Genomic DNA, 21,504 nt, shown 5'->3' with positions numbered 1-21,504 from the left:
GACCTTGTTTGAATCATTTCACAGTCTAGCTCTGAGTAAGACGGCTCTTGGGATCACACCAGTTCCCTACAMGCTTGGCTTGGTGTCCTCTTGGTGCTCTTGGTGCATATGCCTGAGGGGAACTGCAGAGCTCTGGAGCTTCTTCAGCCAACTGGCATACAGCAGATGCAAGACTCTGGTTCTCAGAGCAGGAAGTTTTGTTGATCAAAGGTGAGGTTCAGCTTATAGGTGAGGTAGCAACACCACACCCTTGGCAGTGGCTGATTAGATCAAGGAAGTTTTCAAAAATGGCCATGCCCTTCTCAGTCTAGTGCATTTGCTGGTGCCTCATTCGTGTTTCACAAACATCTTTTCCATCTGTTTTTCAGGAGTAGTTGACTGGTGGCTTTCTGTTGGTAGGGGGCATTTGACTCTTCTTCTGATGACCACAGGATCAGAGGTTAATTTAGGTGGGAAAGGCTAGAAAGGATAGAAAGGTGAGAATAGGAGGCCGTGTGCTCCAATCTCCGCCTCTGACCTCCTAAAAAGGTGATCAGATAGATTAACCCTGTTTTTCTGAGTTCATGAAAATAATTTTAGTCCTCTACAGATGAAGCTCAGTAGTTACTTAATTTTAAGTGTTTTCCATTGCACCAATTGACACGGCACTCAGGAATTCTGATTGTCACCATATCTTAAGCTTTGCTCACATTTCCTTCACAATGCCCTGTGGAAGGAAATTTTGCTGTTCAAGTTCTTTGCTGTTAAAAATCAAACTAACTTCATGTGGAGCTGTCTGTGGCTGCTTTTAAAAGTTGCTGTATCAGAGAATCTTTGTATCACTAAGCTGATAGGTTATATAGAAGAAGTATGTGACTTTTTTGTATTACTTCAGCTGTTTCTCCAATCTGTTTACAGAAGATAGCTGCAAGATAGCTGAGAATTGTTTTAGATGTGAATACCTATCCCAAGAAAGCCATCAGCCTTCATTAAGACAGCAAAGAAATTCTCTTGCATATGAACACATTTTGATTTTACTCTTCATTTTTTTTTTGTCTGCTTAGGATGAAAGCTTATTAGAGCAAGGATTTTCTTTTTCAATTATATTAGCACAGTGAGGCCATACTTTAGGAATGAGGACAGATATCTTGTCTTACGCAGCACACCCCACTGTGCTGCTCCTCAGTGCACCTGATTGCAAAGTGATTGCTTGCTAGATTGGTAATATGACCATAAGGACATGGCAGAATTTTGTGTTGTTGACCTACGTTAGAATATTCTTATATACATATATATATATATTTAATGACATCTTAAGTACATCTGAGGTACTCAGAAAGCCTTAGGATTAGGTGCATTTTAATCAGTTCCCATTTTGGTTCTTTTAGGATGTACCATAAGCTCCTAATAGTCACTGTGTCCTCTACTTTTAAAAAATGCTGTGTTCAATAGGTATTGTACAATGATCTTCACTGTCTTGATTCTCTGAGATGTAAGGATGAGCCACAAGCACTTCCTCTCCTTCATTTTTTTTTTTTTTTTACCTTGAATTGCATTTTCTCTTGATTAAACTTGATGTTTTCTGCTTATGCTCATTTTGTGACCTCTCTTGAGTTCTCATCATGTCCCCACTGCGTGTATGTTTCTATTATCATACTGTCTGCAATGCTGTGGACACCTGCTAAGCCTGAAAACAGCACCATTTTTCATCTGAAACAATGCTCTAGCAGACTGTGATTCCAAGAGTTAAGCCGTGGAATTTGAATTTTTCCCACTGGGTATTTGAAGTGCTCAGCACAAGTAACTTGCTGTCTAAGCTAACCTGTCAATACCAAGGCATGTCAGCTGAGTTTTATCTCCAACTGGTTTGTTAGGTTTAAAATAATGCTGTCTTTCTTCAGAGTTGTAGGATCCAGGCTGACCTGTACTTGATCGTATTCCTCCTTATTAACTTTCTAAAATGTTGACGTGCCATCTCTGTCGCTGGAGGCTAGGTGGACGTTTGATGGAAATCATTCAGGTATGGTTGAAATGCTGATGTCGTCTAGGTAAAAGAATTAGGYGGTCTATCCATTGAAGGAGCCAGAAAACTTAGATATCATTTGTATTTTTTTTCAGTTTCTCCAAGCCTGCTTTGTCAAAGGACTTGTATCTACATGTGTGTAAAATGTGTTTCACCCTTTATTTGGTTGTTTGCACTCTGTATCTTCAAATGCCTGCTGGTGCTAACATTCTTGCTGCCTCATTTGTAGCTGTATATATCCAAGTGCCCGCAAATCACTTATACTTTTTTTTTTACAATTAGTCCCATGGGAAAAGTGCTCAACCCAGTTTTCTGTTTTTTTTTTTTTTCTGAGTAATTATTAGCAATTTTGCATCTACAGCGCCTCACAACCACATATCACTCTGATAAACTGCATAGAGTAGAATTTTCTGAGAATTCAGGCATAACAATTTGATATTTAAGGTGCAATTATAACTGCAAAACCTGTTCAAGCAAAGACTTTGTGAGACTAATCTGAGTTACCCGATCAAAAATGTGTTTTGAAATATGCCTGCAACTCAAATGGAGGTTGTATTTTAATGCAGAAAAAAAGACATCTTGCTTTGTGCCCAAGTAGTCCATATTCTAAACCCTGACCATGCCCCTTTCCCCTGCAAAAAATGAGCAGAGGGGATTCCTACACCTACAAATGTACCCCTTTACTTGTTGCTTTATATTTATTTGTCAAGATGGTTGCACAATTAGCATGGTTTGTTGAACAAGTACATTGGTTCTCCCTGATGGTGCTACAGATTAGACAGCTGGATTTGTACATATAGCACAACCGTGGCCAGTGTTTGTACTGGATGCTCTCAACTTTCATGGCATTCTCTGTAGCAAGTGTAGTGAAGTGGAAAGAAGAACAGAGAAATAGAAAAAACAGTTTTAATTTACATACATGTGTGTTATCACAATASTACTTTTTTTTCAGTCTACATGTTGTTTCTTGTTATCCAGACTCTGAAAATGTTTTGAATGTAGTGAAATCAGAAATTCTAGAGCAGAACTGAAGACTTACAAAATTTAATTTACTACTGGGTACTGTGATATCCACTTAATATTGTTGCTGTGTGCATGAATTTGTCATATTTTGATATTAACAGTTGACTTTGTTTCCTTGAAACTGGATGTATCTAGAATATTACTGGCAGTTACAAGATCAGTCCTGATTTTTTTCACTCCTAGAGCAAAATTTTCCTCTTAATGCCATTTATTGTAGGCTTCAATGCAATATTGACTGTTACTTACATCTTGGAATTCAGTCACTTTCATTATCTTATTATCAGTGGGGAAAGCATTTGACAGTGTTGAATGGCCTATATAGATTATATATATAAAAAAATACATCTATGAAATGATACAAAATGGAATAAAATTATAAGTAAACATTACAGAGTCATTGTCTCAAAGATAAGCTATGCAACACAACATAATGACAGTGTGTACTCATCTGTCTACGTGTCTTTGTTCCCATTTTCTACATTTTCTCTTAACAAATGCTRAGGATGAAGTACACAGAAATACAGTTACCTACTGACCTGCAAGCTGTGAGAGCTTGCATTATTACAATTTTGGTAAGATTTTACTATGATATATATTGCATTGTGCTATATGAGAATTAAGCACTAAAATTAAATAGCATGCCCACACTGTGAGCTGCATACTTAAGATAGTCTATTTTTTAGCATKGTTATCATCAAATATTTCCAAATCACATATCTGATTAACTTATTGAAAGAGTATTTATACATTTCCTCAGGAGCAGAGGATATGACAAACTGACTCACAATACTCTTTTGCAAAATCTTAGTGGTTAAAATATATTGAAGCAAGTGGTAGAGTTCCTGCTATATTCAAGGAAACATGTAGTGTATTTTCTTTAGGTTTTAAAAGGAGTACAAAATATTTGTTTTCCCTATTAATATTTCACTAACCCCTGTTAAATTCCCCCATCTCTGAATTACATCATTTCTTATTGGACAATATCATTACTAATCCGAGGTCATTATTGAACAATGTGCATTTAAATCTGACCTATAACATTTGAAGTCATATGGGGGAGCTTGTATCGCCTCACAGTGCTGTATAAAAGCCAGTATAAGTTTTCATAAGCAGAATAACTGAAGTTTGGAGACTAACACACAATTTTTACTACTTGGAGTTATTCACATGATCACAAACTTCCCAATTCTTATCTGTGTTGTATCTTATCTTTGCTTAAATTTTGGAACTTTTCTTCCTAGGTGTATCTGTGACCCCAGACTGTATTAAGGACACTGGTGTTGACATTGACTGAAGAAGACTGTGCTTTCTCAATGTTTTCTTGTCCTCTACACATTCTTTTTTCCTAGGATTTGTAAAATTTTGGGTGTTTTTGTTCACTGATGCAAGGTTTTAAAGAAGAAAAGTTGATTTCCCTCTCTTTAAATCCTGTCTTTGAGAAAATATTTTGAGGAAAACACTATTTTTATAAGATTTTACATCTAAATAAAAGCAATTGTAATTAGAAAAGATAAAAAATGTCTTTTCAAACAAACAGGGAAATTATTTTCATTTTGTGATTTTGTAGTAAAACAGTAAATTAAATTAAAGCATAATTTTAAATAGTTTTTTGTTGTTGTTGGGTGTCTTACATTCAGCTTTAGAAAACCAATGGTGCATTTTTTACAGAACAAAATACTAATTATCTGTCTATAAGTAATTTAATTTATCTGCAAAGTTTATCATATACACAAATCAAACAAGATACCTGTACACCTCTATCATACTGCAAATCCTGCATTACCTTTGATTCTTTCATCAGCTACCTTTACAAAGTAGAAAACACTGAATTTCTCATATAGTGGCATTTTCCTGTCGTTTTTGCATAGTTGTAATGCTGGATGAACAGCAACTGGGAATCATGATTGCATGATTTCTTTATGTAAATTTGTTTTCCTGAAAAAAAAAAAAAAGAAAAAAACAAAAATGAAACATGGTGGACACAGTGAAAATAAACTCAGCCTATATTTAGATGAAGTTTACATCTGTCATGAGCCTCCAGTCCTGCAGTTATTGTGTTCCAAAAGCAGGTTGCTTTAGCATAGTCCCTTACAAAATGTCAACGGTTATGTTTTCCCTGGACTGCCAATATTTTCATTCTCTGTATTCCCCAGGCACCACAGACAAGCTGTAGGACCCATGGTAATGTTTCTACTAAACAACCTGATCTGCCGGTCCATGGAGCCTCACTTGATGTTATGACTGAATGTTATCCCCAACCTCTTGCATTCCTTCTGTTTAGAGACAAGATTGATCCCTTTATACAACTTAAGAGTTTCACCAGGGATATATTTCCCCCAACAAGCTGTGGGAATAATGACAGTCGACCTATGTGTTCCAGAAGACTTCCTCTGGATGAATCCCATGCTCTGGGCTGGCAATTTTCCTTCTTTTGGCATGAAGAACTGACATACGGGATTCACTATCATGCTGAAAATTCAGTAAACAGTGAAATTAAATCTTCTGACAATTTCCTACAGGAATTTCATTAACTGCAGGCCCAATTATAGAACTTCATTGCAACTACAGCACAAGAATGCCATTTAGCTGCCTTATAGAAAATAGAGTCTCCATTTTCTTTGCAAGTAAGATGGTCTATTCTCTATAGTTTTACATATGTTTTGGGTCTCTTGGTGTTGTTTRTTTGTTTTCTATATGCTTGAATTAATAAGTGCTTTTGAACAGACAACAAGAGTTGAATATTCTTTCACATTTTCACATGCAGTAGAAGGACAGAGAACATTATTGCATGTATGTAGAAAGACATAGTATATATGTAGAGGTTTGGACAGGTTTGTAGCAAAAGGTCATGTTTTTCAAGCCACTGCTACTTTGGTTCAAGTGAAAGGGTTGCAGAAACTTTAGATTCACCTAGAGGAAAAGTTCACCTATAAGAAACTTCTTGAAAATGTTATCATCAAGAGGAAAAATGAGAAAGAAAAGGAGAAAACCAGAAAGAGTTTTTCATCATTGCCAAAACTCTTCGGCACCCCTGAAAGACAGCCATGGATTTGACAAGCCCCCAGACTATCTAATCTGTACTGAGATGTCATAGAGTTGTGGAAAACAAAACAAAACAAAACAAAACAGAACAAATCAAAAAACAGGCAGTGAGGGGAGCAAAGTTGCCATGTATTTTTTTCTGCCTTATTCTTATTACCAGCAAGATCTGTACAGTAATTCTAACTTGCAGTGGTCTAACAGTGGCCAATAGAACAAGCACTGTGAAGACATCCATGCTATATAGAAGCTGGGATTGTTTCACTGCTAGCTTGTTTCAGGAATACTGTACATAGGCATGTGGTTAAATCCTTACAGATGTTGACGTATCCCTAATGCCTGATGGCGAAAAAGCCAYCAAACAATAAGGAAATCTTCCTTACCTCATTGTAGGATTTCAATGATGTAGGATGATGTAGGATGAYAGAATTGTAGAGTGGATAATTCTGATATCCTGGAAATGCAGAGTATTGTCAATGGTGGTTTTGGAGAGGTTGCATTTTACATGATGGTAGAACATTCAGGAAATATTCTGAGACATATTTGGCGATTGAGGAGATGAGAGCAGCTAGTGTGGTTAAGCTGGGAATCATCCACATGGAGACTGTGGTTTAAAATATGAAATATTGCCAAGAATAAGGATTCAAGATCCATAAACTGCTGCAGTGAAGAAAGTAGCCTCACATCTGAGAAAGAACTGACTAATTTAAGTTGTCTCATTAGGAAGAAGGAAAAAAAAAAAGAGACAGAAGTGAACACTGTAATAACCCTTTATGATACCACCAGTTATTGCGTGGGTGAAGTCAAACAAACTGTAAAATGAGATGCTGAAGAAGTCACTAGCTAGAAGTATAAGAATAATAGCAGTTTATCACTGCAGAAGCAGAAAGAGAAGAGAGAGAAAGTGTTAGCTTTTTTGAAGTTAGAGTCATATAAAGGAAAATATAAATTCAGAGAAGCCTCCTTGGAGAAAAAATGTATTTCAAAAATGTGATAATTCCTTTTTTAAAGCATATTTGTAAAAATCAGTAATGACTGAAATGCATTTCTTTCAGATCTGTAGATTAACATCTTTGCAGTATGTTTTTCTTGTGGTTCTGTAGCATTAAGTTGCTCAGATCATCTTGACTAGGGTGAGTTATGTTTTTTTTCCTACAGCAATCATTGCCTTGAAAGGTCTAAGAGGCCAGGGCTGAACAGGGTGAGCTACTCTGTGTGACAACCTTTCCACTTCATCTCTCTCATGGAACGAAGGAGTGATATATCTGATAGTTCTTTATTACAAGAACATACCAAGCAGCCTTTTAGCAAAGTACTAGCTGGTCTTCTATTTTATCTCTTCTGAAAGAGGAACCCAGCACAGATGATAGCATGGTAATTTGCAAGTGTTAGCTTGATGTCTTTCAAAAGAAGAGGACTTCATATGAAGTCCTTGTCCCTTTACATCTCAAGACTGTCCCTTTACATCTCAAGACTGCACCCATGCCAAGAAAGAACTTACATGCCAAAATGAGTAAATAATTTTGTTGTGCAAGTAAGACATAAGAAGCGTGGCCATATGGTACAGGCATGCTCTTGTAGGCCTAGAGGCATGAATCTGAGCCTCACTACAGACACGTGCTGAAGATTTTTCTGGACTGGCTTAGCTGTAGAAAAATAAACACTCATTCCAGTTTTGGAGTCAAAGGCAGACTAATATCATACTCTTCATAAAAGTCTGTTTTGATGTAGAAGTGAGAATCACAGAATCATAAAATGTTTGAGATTAGAAGGGACCTCTGGAGATCATCTAGTTCATACCCCTGGCTCAAGCAAGGTCATCTACAGCACTTTTTCAATTATTATGTTTAGGTGAATTTTGAATATCTCCAAGGAAGGAGACTCCACAACATCTCTGGGCAACCTGTGTCAGTGATCAGTAACTCTCACATTAAAAGAGAACATTTTGTATTTTGCTTGGTGCCTGTTGACTCTCATCCTATCTACAAAGCAGATCAGAGTCTGTGTTGTCACAAAACACAGATCAGAGTCTGTTTGTCTGTCACAAAAAAAGAGCCTGGCTCCATCAACTTTACACTCTCCCTTCAGACACTTACGCACCTTGATAAGATCCCTCCTCAACCTTCTCTTCTCTCTCCAGRTTGAACAGTTTCAGATTTCTCAGCCTGTTATCATAAGAGAGATTCCACAGTCCACAGTCTTTGTCACCTTATTGATGACCTCCACTGGACTCTCTCCATGTCCCTTTTGTACTGGGGAGCCCAGAACTGGACAGGGTACTCTGAGTGTGGTTGCATCAGGGCTGGACAGACGGGTAGAATCACTTCCCTTGGCCTGCTGGCAACACTTTTCCTTATGCAGGCAAGGATCCCATTGCCTGCATAAGTAAACCATTGTGGCCACAGGGGTATATGGCCAACTTGTTGTCTATGAGGACTCCCAGGCCCTTCTCTGCAAGCTGCTTTCCAGCTCGTCATCCTCTAGCCATTCCTCCCTAGGTGGAGGACATTTATTGAATTTCCTGAGATTCCTCTCTATGTATTTCTACAGCCTCTTGGAGTGCCTCTTGAGTGGCAGCACAGCCTTCAGGTGTATCTACTTTTCCCAATTTTGTATCATTAGTAAACTGAGACCTGAGAAGGTACTCTATCTCTTCCTTCATGTCATTGGTAAGCTGAACAGTTCCAATACTGTATTGACTGCTGGGGACACTGCTAGCTGCAGGCCTCCAACAAGTCTTTTCAACAGTGATTACAACACTTTGAAATCTGCCTTTCAGACAGTTCTCCATTCATGTCACTGTTCACTCTAGCCTACAGTTCCTCTGCTTGTCTGGCACAATGCCATGGCAGAATGTGAAAAAAAAAAATCTACTGAAGACAAGACAGGCAACATCCACTGTCCTCCACTCATCTATGCAGCCAGTCATTCCATCATAGTTGATTATCAGATTGGTTAAGCATGATTTCCCCTTGGTGAGTCCATGCTGACTACTCCTCATTACCTTCTGATCCTTCATATKCCTGGAGATGAAATCCAACCCATCATCTGTCACCTTTCCAGAGATTTATTTTTCTCTGAATCCACTTCCTTGCCTTTCTCAGAAGACTAGAGTGACATTAGCCTTCTTCCAGCACTTGTCCTGTTCTCCATGTTCTTTTGATCACTCTCCATGATGGAGAGTGACCTTCCAGTGACGTCCACCAGCTCCTTCAGTGCTCATGGAATTGTAGCATATGGAATTGAGGATGACCACTTTGCATAAGTTATTTAGCCTGATTCTCCTCCACACCTCTAACTTGATCCTTCTCCACCAAGGGAAAGTCTTCCTGTACCCAGACTTTATTCATAGACCCCAGGGTTTGAGATCCTGTATATCAGTCTTCAGCAGTGAAGATGAGAGCAAAACAGGCATTCAATATCTCTGTCTTATCTGTATCCTTAATCAGAGGGTCCCTGTCCCACTCAGCAGTGGACCCACATTTCCTCTAGTTTTCCTTTTGTTACTGGTGCATTCTTGCAATTCTTGACATTCCTTGGCACATTCAATTCCAAGTGGGCCTTGACTTCCCCAGACAATTCCTGAATACTTGGACCACATCCCTGTATTCTTCCAAGGTAATCTGTCTCTGCATCCTCCTTCGGAACACTTAATTCTTCAGTTTTGCCAGGAACTCACTGTTCATGTGTGGGGCTTTCCTGCCTCTTTTACTTGACTTCTAACTGATATTTAACCACATAGGTTCAGTGGGCTTAAGTGATCCTTTCCTACCTTTGCCTCTTACACAACATTCTTCGAGTGAGATACCATTAAGAAGTTGTACATACTGATTGTTCTTATTTTTCACAATTCTACTTGATTCTATTGTACTTTGCTGGATCTATGCTAGTGAGTACCCATGTGTTAACCTGGATTCATTATGCATTTTGGAAATCAGTCTACTAGGCTATGAGAAAGAAATGATGTTAACAGACCTTTTATCTCCAATATAGCAGGACCAGTCCACACAGGTAATCAAAGAGGCTRGAACAACTTCTTTCTAATTTTTCCCTACCAAAGCTGCCTAGCCCTTTCCAAATCTGGTTGGAAATTAGATTACTCAGCCAAGTGACTTCAAATATTGGGTTAAATATTCCAAAACCCTAATAAAATGAGATCTTMTAAAAAAATATTTCTAACTTCTGAGAGGTTTGTATAAGTTCAAAAGGATATACCTGGAATTTGAATTTGGTGTTTGTACCAATCTATTTACTTGAAATATATTATACAGCTATTAACTTTCTCTGTGGTCTTTCTAAAAATCCGAACTGCGTGTGGTCCCTGGTACATATGGGAGACAGAACTGGAACTCAAGCTGTCACTGTTTGTAGTTGCATTCACTGTCTTTAATGGACATTTGTGTTACGTTACCGCTATCACAGGCCTTATCCCACCTTGCTGTATTCATAACATATCATGAAGACAAGACTGTAGCTAGTTAACTTCAGAAGGTTTCACACAAAGTGTTAGAAGTCAGCTAGTATTAGAAGTCAGCTTGTTGATCTCTCCCTCTCCTTCACAGCCCCTGCCAACAAAATATCTTTTATTGGATAACCTCTGGCTCATAAATGGAGTCTGCAGTTGAAGCAGATGTCATATAGTACCATCAAAGATTGAATGTTACCTTTCATCAGCTTCTGCTGTTTAGCTTTTGCTTGGTCAGACCTTGCTACTGCTGTCCATAGGTCCTGTTGTTGATTTTGTAAGTTCAGTTTATCAATACTGCCTGAACCGTTTCCAACTATCTGTAAGGTCTGTTTATTTTCAGACTTTCGAAAACAAATGGTGTCACCTGCCTAAAGAGTTCTTATTTTTTTCCTGGTCCTTTCTTGTGTTTTATTCAAGGAATATTAAAAAAAGATGTTGATTTTGGAATAATAAGTTCACTGACAAATTGGCCTCTTCCATTTTTTATTTGTATTTTTTCGGTCACTTCCTACAACTAAGAATCAAGGATTAATGTATATTACATCCAGTATACCCAAGAAATACAGTCACTTTCTTGAATCTTGAATCTCTTCCTTTAGTTACTTCCTCTCACAGTTGCTGTGAGATTGTTTTTGAATCTCTGGAACCTCTTTTTCTCATTGACCTAATAACAGGGAAATWCTTTGCACTGCTAAGCCATGTACCAAATAGGATATTGCTCAAATCTCTCTTGTTATTGCCAAGAGTATAATGATAAAAAAGCAATCTCTATTTTTTCAGTACTCAAGAGTTACTGCTGCTTTCAGAGCTACTTGAACGTTCAACACTAGACATTTATGCTGCATGTTAGGTTTATTCCAAAACAAGATGGAACAGGAATTTCTGGAACACCTCAGTTTTTGTTTGATGGGTTTCTTCAAATGTTTCTTCACATTTCTCAAATTACACCTTTCTGCTTACACTTCCCTCTCGCATAAAGTGTTGTTCAACGTCATTTGGGTAACAGTGAGGAACCAATGCAAAGGAGATGACCAAAAAGAAATGGTAAGGAGAGAAAGGCTCTGCTTTCATTTACAAGACAACAATTGATGTTCTTCTATTCTGACATGTTTTGATGGTGGATAGCTTAAGAGGACGGCAAGAGGCCAACTGTTGACTTACAGCACTTAGCAACGACTTAGTGCTCGGAGGGAATGTGTCCTGCCTTTGGAGCAGCTGACTTGGTGGGGAGATTTGAAAAGTGTGTCTGCATTATAGCTGGATCTTGGGTACTTGACASTAGAACTATGATAAAATAGTTGACATCCCCTGTAACTTACATGTATCCTATAACTTGACTTTTTAAAAATTCGCCGTGTGAGTGGGCTGTAAGGATAAAAGGGGGCAGTCAGTAGCTAAGTATATGGAAGGGAATGTGTCAGAGCACTCAGATTCTTGCTGCAGCAGTGGGAAGATTGCTGTTCTTTGCAGAAGCCATTAACTTCTGGAAATGTGCTTTTGGTGCCTCTCACTGTTTCTCCTTGCTTCAGCCAAGGGTTTTCTGTAGTCGCAGACCGAGCAAGCTGTGACTTCTCACCTGTGACTATGTCAAGTAATCCAATAGACGCTTCTCATTAGAAAACTGGAAATGGCATTGATTTGTCCTTTATTCTCAGTTTATGCAGGTCCTCAAACAAGTCTAGTCTGTACGGCCAAAGCGTAGAATGGCCCTTAGCTATGTTTGGAGCTGGGCATATCCCACGATTCTTAAGGCTGCATCTGGTAGAAAATCAGGAAAATAATGGCACTTGGAGACTGGGGACTTGCACTTGGAGACCAAAGAATTCTCTATGTCATGATTCAAAGTCCTTTTATACTAAAGTGAAATAAAGGTTATTAAAAAAGGTAAAAAGTAAAAGATACATGCTTATACTTCCTTCTAAGGATGGTAATCGTGCAATCCTAGGGATACCTAAAGCATCCTCCCCTAGGTACTTCAGAAAAATTACCATCTAGACTATCTGTCCACGTGCCATTGATCTAAGGAGCTCTGACATACCTTCCTGAGAGGCTACAGAGGCTGCCATGCCAAAGCACTTGGAACAGAGGAGTCTTTTGAAAAGGCATGTGGTGATGTGCCAAACCCCAGGTCAGGTTCTGGTGCGAAGGAGAGACAACACAAGAACTGCCAGCATCTGCGGTAAGGGGCAGCACTGGCTTCTCATGAGAGAAGGCAAAAAAACAGGGAAGGGAAATGGAAGTAGATTGCAAGAGAGGACATGAAACAGTGCATGTACTGGCTCCACAGGCAGTGGGATGTTTCTTCATTTTTTGCTCCTTCTTCTCCAGAAGGTTCCAGTCAGAGCTATCAGTCCATCAGGTACCTTAAATCTCCATAACATTCAATGACCTTATTTTCAGCAACACTCATACATCACTAGATAAAGGAACATCATTTAAGTGAATTTATTAGTCAACTTGCAGTTTGAAATGATAGGCAGATTCATAGTTCCAGTCCTCTGAGTATCTCAAGACAAAAGAATAATGTCCAAATCACAGAATCACAGAATCACAGAATGGTTGTGATTGGAAGGGACGCCTAGAGATCACCTAATCCAGCTCCCTGCTCCAGCAGGGACACCCAGAGCATGGGGCACAGGGTGGCATCCAGGTAAGTTTTGAAGGTCTCCAGAGAAGGAGACTCCACAGCCTCCCTGGGCAGCCTGTTCCAGGGCTTTGGCACCCTCACAGTGAAGAAGTTCCTCCTCACATGGAGATGGAACTTCCTTAGTTTCAATTTGTACCATTACTCTTTGTTTTATTCCYAGCCACCACCAAGAAGAATTTGGCCCCATTCTCCCTACATTCTCCTCTCATATATTTGTAAATGTTGATCAGATCCCCTCTCAGTTCTTTCTTCTCCAGGCTAAATAGGCCCAGCTCACTTAGTCTTTCGTCATATGAGAGATGTTCCAGCCCCTTCATCATCTTTGTCACTCTATGCTCGACGCTCTCTAGAAGATCCACACCACTCTTACACTGGGAAACTCCAAACTGTGCACAATATTCCAGGTGTGGTTTCACCAGAGCTGAGTAGAGAGGGAGAATCCCCTCATTTGACCTGCTGAAATATTTTGGTTGATTTTTATGATGAAACATTTTAAAACAATATTTTAAATCTTAACTTATCTAGGTTTAAATATTTGAAGCAGGAACTCTATCTTATCCCTAACTTGAAATATCTCATCTTTGAATGAAATTCTGAAGAGAATCAGGGCTAGTGAAAGACTGGAGAATGGAGAAGGTCATGTTTTTTGGAGAAAATGAAGAAAGAGTCTAAGAACAATTTTTAAGAAAACTGTGTGTGTGTGTGTGTGTTGGGGGTGGGGGAGGAGGGCAAGAAAATTATCAGCAGAGCTGTAGGTTATATCTACTTGTTGATGACTGCTTTCATTTGTGAGGAGATTTTGTCCAGGACATTTTGAGGATAATTTCTAAATCTTCCATGGCCAYTTGCATTTGGAGGGGGACTGGCATTACATTCCTTACCCTCCACTAGAAAACAGGACAGTAGAGCCCCGAGTCACTTCACAAGCCCGTCATCATCAAATGTGGAATGAAGCCTCTGAGGCCTCATTTTTCTTGCTGACCACTAGCCACATTACATTCATGGTCAGCACTGAATCTAAAAACATTTGAGTCCACAGCTCTTGCTGTGAATGAAGTATATTGAAGTTGTGCACAGCATGAACCCTGGTGACTATCACTGAAAACGTGGTGACTRTCTTATTCACCAGCCCTTAAGCTTCTTGAAGCAGAAGCTTTCTGCAGTCTCAGATAAATGGAAGGCCGTTATTGTCAAAGCTCTGCTGCAGCCTCTGCAATATGGAGAGATATTCCATTTGGCATTACTAAGGCTCTCACTGTGATATACTTTAGATTAATGAGACATCAATTCTCAGTCAAGAGGCTATTTAAAAAACACTCCTAATTCAATGGGCTGTGCAGATGAATTAGTTCATTCAACTTAACTTTTGCTGTGGTAGGATGGGTGTTGTGTCTGCCATCTTCATGATATTCCTCTTCTTGGTTCACACTGTTTTTTGCTGCACAGAAATAATTGGGATGCTTGGAATTTTTTAATAACTTAAACTTCAAAGTATTCCAAACCGTAGTGTTTGGATGGCAACTGTTTTGTTTGTTAGTTAAGTGCTGGAAATGATCATTAATGTTTGTTTTTTTCAAAAAACAATCACATCCCTTCAGTTCTACCTGGAGTGACAGAGGGCTGAGCCCTCTGATACTCATGTGATACCTATGGCCACAGCTTTGTCACAGATGCTTGTACCTTAGTTTTCTTTCTTAGTGGATAATTGTAACACACTTTCTGTATGAAGAGAAACATTCCTCTTCTTCCTCCTACTCTCTTCAGGCCTGAGATGAGAGTTGGTCTGGCCATTGATTCCATGGTAAAGAGTAGACCTTGGCTGCTACTTGGTAGCAAAAAGAGCTATGAGGAGCTAGAATGATGGTTTGGAGGTCCTAGACCAAGGAGGGCTGTGCATAGCCGCAAAACTAAGCTGCTCTAGGAGAAGAGTGACTGCCCAGGAGACGGTGGGATTTTTGGTTCCTATATGAGACTGTACAGTTGGCAGTATGGAATATAAATGTGATGGCCACAATCCCAATTTGGATCAGAAAGTGCCCACTGTATGAACTTCAGGGCCTCACTTTTCAGAAGCTGATAGCTTCCCTAGAGATGTCAGCAGCTGAATGGGTAATAGAAGGAGGCAAGGCACAAATGAGAAGTGGCCAGAGTTACTGCCAAGTCGTGTCTGCTGCATTCTGAAAGAAGGCTTTCATCCTTGCAGTTAGTAGCCAGGAAAAAAAGAGCTTCACTGCTTTTAAAGCCTTGCAGGATCACCTGCTGTGGTCCCTGTGTGAAACAGGTGGTAGATATAAGACAACTTTTATTGTTTATTTTGAACAGCCAGATTTCCATAAGTGAGTTATTTTATTTTGTTTTCATTTTCTACGCAGTTTTACCTCTTGGTGTCCTGTGTGCTTAGTAACCATTGGTGGAAGAACAGAAGTGCCTCAGCTATGTGTTTAGCATGGTACATGATGAACACAAATCAAACATACCAATATTATGCAAGCATTGTGTGKTGATATTTGAATTAAGAGGGTTTTTTAGGCACTCAGGCCAACTGAGATGAAAGTTGCAGAAACTTGAGAGCTCATCTAGAACTTGAAGATGCATATGAAATAGGACAACATTTTTAACTACATGGACTGATAGTACAGGTGGAGTGGGAACAAAATTAGGTGGAGAGGCAGCCCTGATAACTGGGGTTGTGGGAGCAAGACAACATGAAGAAGAATGAGGATGTTGCAAAAAATACATAGAATGTAAAGTTTTATTCTCAAGAAACAAGGAACTGACATTTTGAAGTGATGGAAAGATTCCTGTTTCCCAGCTTGTTCTTTCAGGGAATTCCTCCAAGGTGTTTGGTTGTAAAAACCTAAAAAGAAGTACTTCTCAGGACCACAGAAAATGAGAACCTCTAAGGAGAAAAGGAGATGTACAGAATCAGTGAATCACTAGCAACTAGGTGGTAGATTGTGTAGACAACGGTTTCCTCCAGAGAAGTAGGTTTAATAGTCATCTAGGAGCTCACCAGAGAGAGATCTGATGTGGTTCTTGAATGMAAATTTGCCACACAGTGTCCAGACAGGCAGATGAGTACATGAACAGTGAATGYCCTGTGCCTGCATGGGTCATTCAGTAACGTCTTGATCTTGGGAGGAGWCTTGTGTCACATGGATTCTCTTATTTATCTTGGCCCTTCTTGGTGTTCTTGAGAAACTTTGGCTTAGAAAGACAAATATGATCTTTGGTTTTATGGGCTTCCATTTCTGAGTGCTCTTGGATAGATATGATAGAAAAAAAAAATGTGTAGATTTTCTGAGGCCTAAAAGTCAGATCTTAGGGTTTTAATATGATGCTGTGAAGCAGATAGCATGATAGATATGAAATGCTGAAACAGCTTGAGATGCTGGTTTTGATGGCTGAGGATCTTAGTTGATCTGCTTGGAGAGGAGAAAATAACATCCATGAACATCCAGGAATCTGAGTTCTGCACACAAAAAAGGAGATGCAGAAGAGAAGTGATTTTGCTGCAATTTCACATTATGCTTTCGTTCCACCTAAGCCCCTGGGAGAACAAGGGAGTTCACACTGTTCTGTCATGAGCCTGCGACTCAGTGAACAACAACAGCTGGACATGTTGAGGCTGATGTCAGTTTCTGGATCCTCTCCGATGGCACTCTGAGTCATTGCTCTTGCAAGATGTGGGTGGAGTACAGGACACTCAGAATTGCAAGGTAAAATTACTCATAGATAGTCCTTATACTGTGTCAGTGAGGACACCGGTGCTTTGCCAAGACCTTCTTCAGTGCATCATGTCTGGGTCAGAACCAATGAAGAATGAGTAGTTGAGGCTTTTTGCATCTCAATAAATCAGGTTTATACCAACATATCATAGCCCAGCACCTGCTTCTCTCCCTGGATATTCTTCATCATTACAGATGTTAGTTGGCCTTTAGATTTGGCCCCCACATGAAGGGGAAATAACAAAAGAAATTTCATAGGGTTGGCATGGATTCAGTGTTTTACCTGGGACAAAAATCAAAGGCATCTTCCACAGGACTGCACCTGAAATCTTGGGATTTGGCACATAGTTTTCTAAAATGCACTCCAGAATAAGGGTGGACCAGACCAAACATCACTTTACAAGTGCTAGCAGCTTCTTCCTGATGAGAAAGGKGTTAGGCATTTATTTATATTTTTAAGTGCCATAAATTTGCTCTATACCATATATGGAATTGCTCTGGTTAGGTTATATTCAGCATTAAAGAGGAACTTGGTCTGAACTGCTCATTTAACACGCTTGCTATTTAGTTTTTGGATTCAAGGTTCAAAGGTGGCTCCCAAAGTTGCTCACAAAAGGGGGATGAGATCTGGAAGGACACTCTGGCTCATTAGAAGCCTAGGCTTTGTGCAGTCTCATCATGAGTYGGTCTGAAACACTCCCTTCTGCCATAGGAAATGAGATGGGCTGGTGGCTGMAGCAGGCAGTGCCAGCTAAAATGTGCACAGGCTTTAAAAGCACTAACACCTCAGCCTTTTCCATGAAAAGAAGAAAATCTTAAAAACAGAAATTTTCTTGCTGCTCTGGACAGGGAATTGTGGAAAAATTATGTGAACTCTGATAAAAATGAGGCTGAAGATAACTGAAGGCAGGACATGAGAAAGGCATACAGTAAAACACAGTGCAGTGTGGGATGAGGGAGACACTGTGTATGGAAAGGAGGACTGTGATGTGCAAAGAACAAGACGAACAAGATTTGGCATTGTTATCATTATGGGAAAGTAGATTTTCTCCTGAAAGTCCTTTCACAGAAAAGCTTCATTATATTTTCAAAAATCATGAAACCAAAAAAAAAAAAAAAATCAACAAAACACTTGGGTTTCTGCAGTCTGTTCTTTGTCTCTACAAGTCTGAGCACCTGAGATGCTAAAAGCTCTGCCTCTGAGAAGGACCCTTAGCAAGCATTTATGTACCATATAGAATTGGTAAAAGCCTTTTTTTTCCCTTTCATTCTGTAACATATATTGTATATCAATAGATAAATCTTCTTACTGCTCCCTTTTCTGTCATATTTTATGGGGAGGGGGGGAATGAAGGAGAGGGGGATTGTTGCTATTGTTGCAAGGAAGATTCTGGAATCTCTGAACACAAAGTAATAGTATTTTAAATAATGAGAAAAGATTCCACATGGAAAGCTCATCTGGCTGTGGCAGTTTGTGACTGAATGAGAGAAAAGTGCCCTAGAAGCTATTCATTAGGAATTCACTGGAAGCTCTCAAACAAGCCTGGCAGAAGCTGAAATTGAAGTGGTCTCTGACCTAATTTTCTTCTGCATGAAACATCTGCATCAAGGCACTCTTTGATGTATTCCACTTGGCTCTGTCTACAGTATTGTATCACATGGCTTCAGCGATGCCTCATTTTTAAAAGACATTTCCAGCCTGTAGAAGGTAATGTGATGTTACTGTTACCCAAACTAATCACTCAATGTGCTCCCGAAATAGAAACAATAGAGGTTCAGACGACGTTGTCTGCTTTGCAGTCGTTGTTGCTGCCTAAGCTCACGGTTTAAAAAACCCAGATCTGTGATATTCATCTCATGTAATTCATCAACACCAGGAAGGGGAGGGAGAGGGGGGAACTGTGCGCCTTCTGTGTAATAGTATGTCAGAGGACACAATGCTTTACATGTGTGAGCTTTGCATTCTTTGCTGCTCCAGCCATACAGTTAGCTTAGCACATTAAAAACAAAAACAGGGAAATGTTGGAGGACATTATCATAAAACCTCAACAGAAGGAGCTCCTGGTTTTCATTTTGCTGTTTGTTCTCTGCTGATTGACACCCAAAGCTCACRGTGGAGGAAATGCAAGCATGTTTGTGTAGATGCGTGGATGATGTGTGATGTATTTTGAATATATATATATATATTTCCCCTCCTTCTTTTCTTTTCTGCATCACCGTACACATTTCAGATCCTCTCTCAAGCTCTTCTCAAACTGGGATATAAAAAYGAGGGACATACATACATACATATCTCATACTTTTATAAATATATGCACACACACATATATATTCAGATAAATAAACAMATAAGAGAAGATTAAGGTCACTTGTTTACTTTGAATGAATAGATCCTAGTCTCCTCCAGAAAGGTTTTCTGCTCAGTCTTACCTAATGGCATGCTGCTGTTTCCCCAACCTTGCTCGTATTATGTGAACAACTGTGGTGTCTTTTGTATTCCACCCCCTGAAGAAGAATCCTTTGAAATTGTAAATGACTGTGCTGCGGATTTTAATGTCTGTCTCTCAGAAATAGCCAAGCAATACCCACTCATGGAGCAAGATGCAGCAAGCCTTTTGAAAGTTATTCAGCCTGCTTCCTCAGCCTCATGAGTGTGTGTGTGTGTATACATATGCTGTTTAATTCTGTGAATGTATGGCAGGAATACATTATTTCCCTGTGAATCACTTTATCTCTCCTCCTGTCCATCTACTCCACCCCCCAAATGTCTCCTTACTTCTGTTGACATTGGAAAAATAAATCTGGCTAGCGAGGATGCTTGTACAGGTCTTGCGGGGACAGCGTGAGATGAGTTGGTGGCTTCTCAGTACGGTTCCTTGCAGAGATCAGAAAGGAAAGGCAGTCCTGTTGCTACTAATTAGTTGCCTCCTTGCTAATCACAGCAGCAAAACCATGGCCCAGGAGTCTGAGAACAGCTTGCTCCCTCGACTTGCCTCCCTGTCTGTGCTGAAACACACTGGAAAGGCAGAAGGGGGGCAAAGAGACACTCTTCTGTCTCACTTCATGGCTGTATCATCTCTCCGGTGCTTCTCTCTTTTTAGCTTGTTTTGCTGAGCAGTGGAAAGCTTCTATCTACCAGATGTGCTGCTGGTCAGTTCCTGTTGCCTGCTCCGGACATGCGGCTAGCAGCTGCAGTCTTTGTGATAGCTGGATCCAGTTGGAAGGAAGATCTCCCTCAAGAGCCCCCAGTCCTGAGGATGCAGGTGCGTGGGAGAGGTGAAGGCACCCACCCAAGGTCACACAGCCTCACCTCTCCTTCTGATGGCCAAAGCATGGCACTGCCTAGTGAGAACCTGCTGCCTCATCTCATGTAGACAAGCACCAGAACAGCCCTCGGTGCCTGTCGCCAGCAATAAATCTCCTTGAGCTAATTCTGTAAAGAACAAAATGAGTGTTGTGCACAACCCAAAAGCCCCGTAGTGCCTTTCCGCTTTTGTTCAGCYTCTGGAAAGGCAGTGAGGAGCAGGGAAGCCCTCTCCCACCACATTCACAGATAGCAGCCCCAAAGAGCCATTTCAGAGAACGTATTTAAATAAGAAAAGGCAAGGTCTCCCAGCGAGCGCTGAGGCTGATTTACATTCTACATGGATGTGGTTGGCTGGGGATGGTGCCTGATAGGGGCTTATCATGCCCACTCTAAAAACAGCAAGCTCCAGTGGGCAAGATTTACTCACTCAGACCTAGCCTTGGTTCACAAACAGTGCCATGACATGAAAAGTGGTGGGGACCCTTTGGCAGGTCTGTGATGCTTAAGGACCCAGAGAATCCCAGCAGCAGGGCTTCCATCTAGAGAGGATCCAGTTTACTGCCCAAATGATGAAGGTACTTAGGACTGGGATTTTGGCTTTGTTTTTTTTTTTTTTTTTTTTTTTTCTTTTTTTTTTTTTTTTTTTCCCCCACAAATGTTTCCCTTCTCTGGTCTTCTCTTCCTTGGCTTTTTTTCTCCCAGTTTTATGATGGTGGCCTGGTATGGAGGAGGTCATGCCATCCAAGTGCTCCCCACCCAGCCCCTAGTCCTTGTGTAAAYTGAAGCCACTGTTGTTTCTTGCTCGTTGTCATGAGCTCTGGAGATCCCTGTTTTGCAGCTCAGCAGAGCTCCAGCCTCTTCACCAGCGTGATGTTTCCTCTTTATCCACCCCCTTAYGTCTGAACCCTGGAAGACAAGCTGGGTTTTGTCTATTCATTTGGCAGATGGTTAGATTCAGATCTTACAGGAACATAATGTTAGAAATGGAGTGTGTGTATGTTTGTGTTTGTGTGTGGTGGGAAAAGGATCCCAGATCATTTTCTTCCTCTGTGGTCTTATAACTGCTAGCAGTTTCATGTAAACTCCTGTAGGTAAGAGGAATAAAAAGGCTGCCTTCTTCCCCGCTTCAGCTCCCCCCGCCTTTCTCTCTCCCCCAAGTCTGTGCTGTATATACCAGCAGTGTGGTCTAGGCCAATGCTGAACATTTGTGCCTTGGACAATAGCACAGCCTGGCCTGACTATTATCAGCTGCTGTTTTCTGGTTAGCTTTCCTTTTATTCAAGTGCACAA

Source organism: Nothoprocta perdicaria, unplaced genomic scaffold (genome assembly GCF_003342845.1).
Source record: "Nothoprocta perdicaria isolate Ctin4 unplaced genomic scaffold, notPer1 scaffold_63, whole genome shotgun sequence".
Classification (NCBI taxonomy): Eukaryota; Metazoa; Chordata; class Aves; order Tinamiformes; family Tinamidae; genus Nothoprocta; species Nothoprocta perdicaria.
This window is presented reverse-complemented; position numbering follows the sequence as displayed.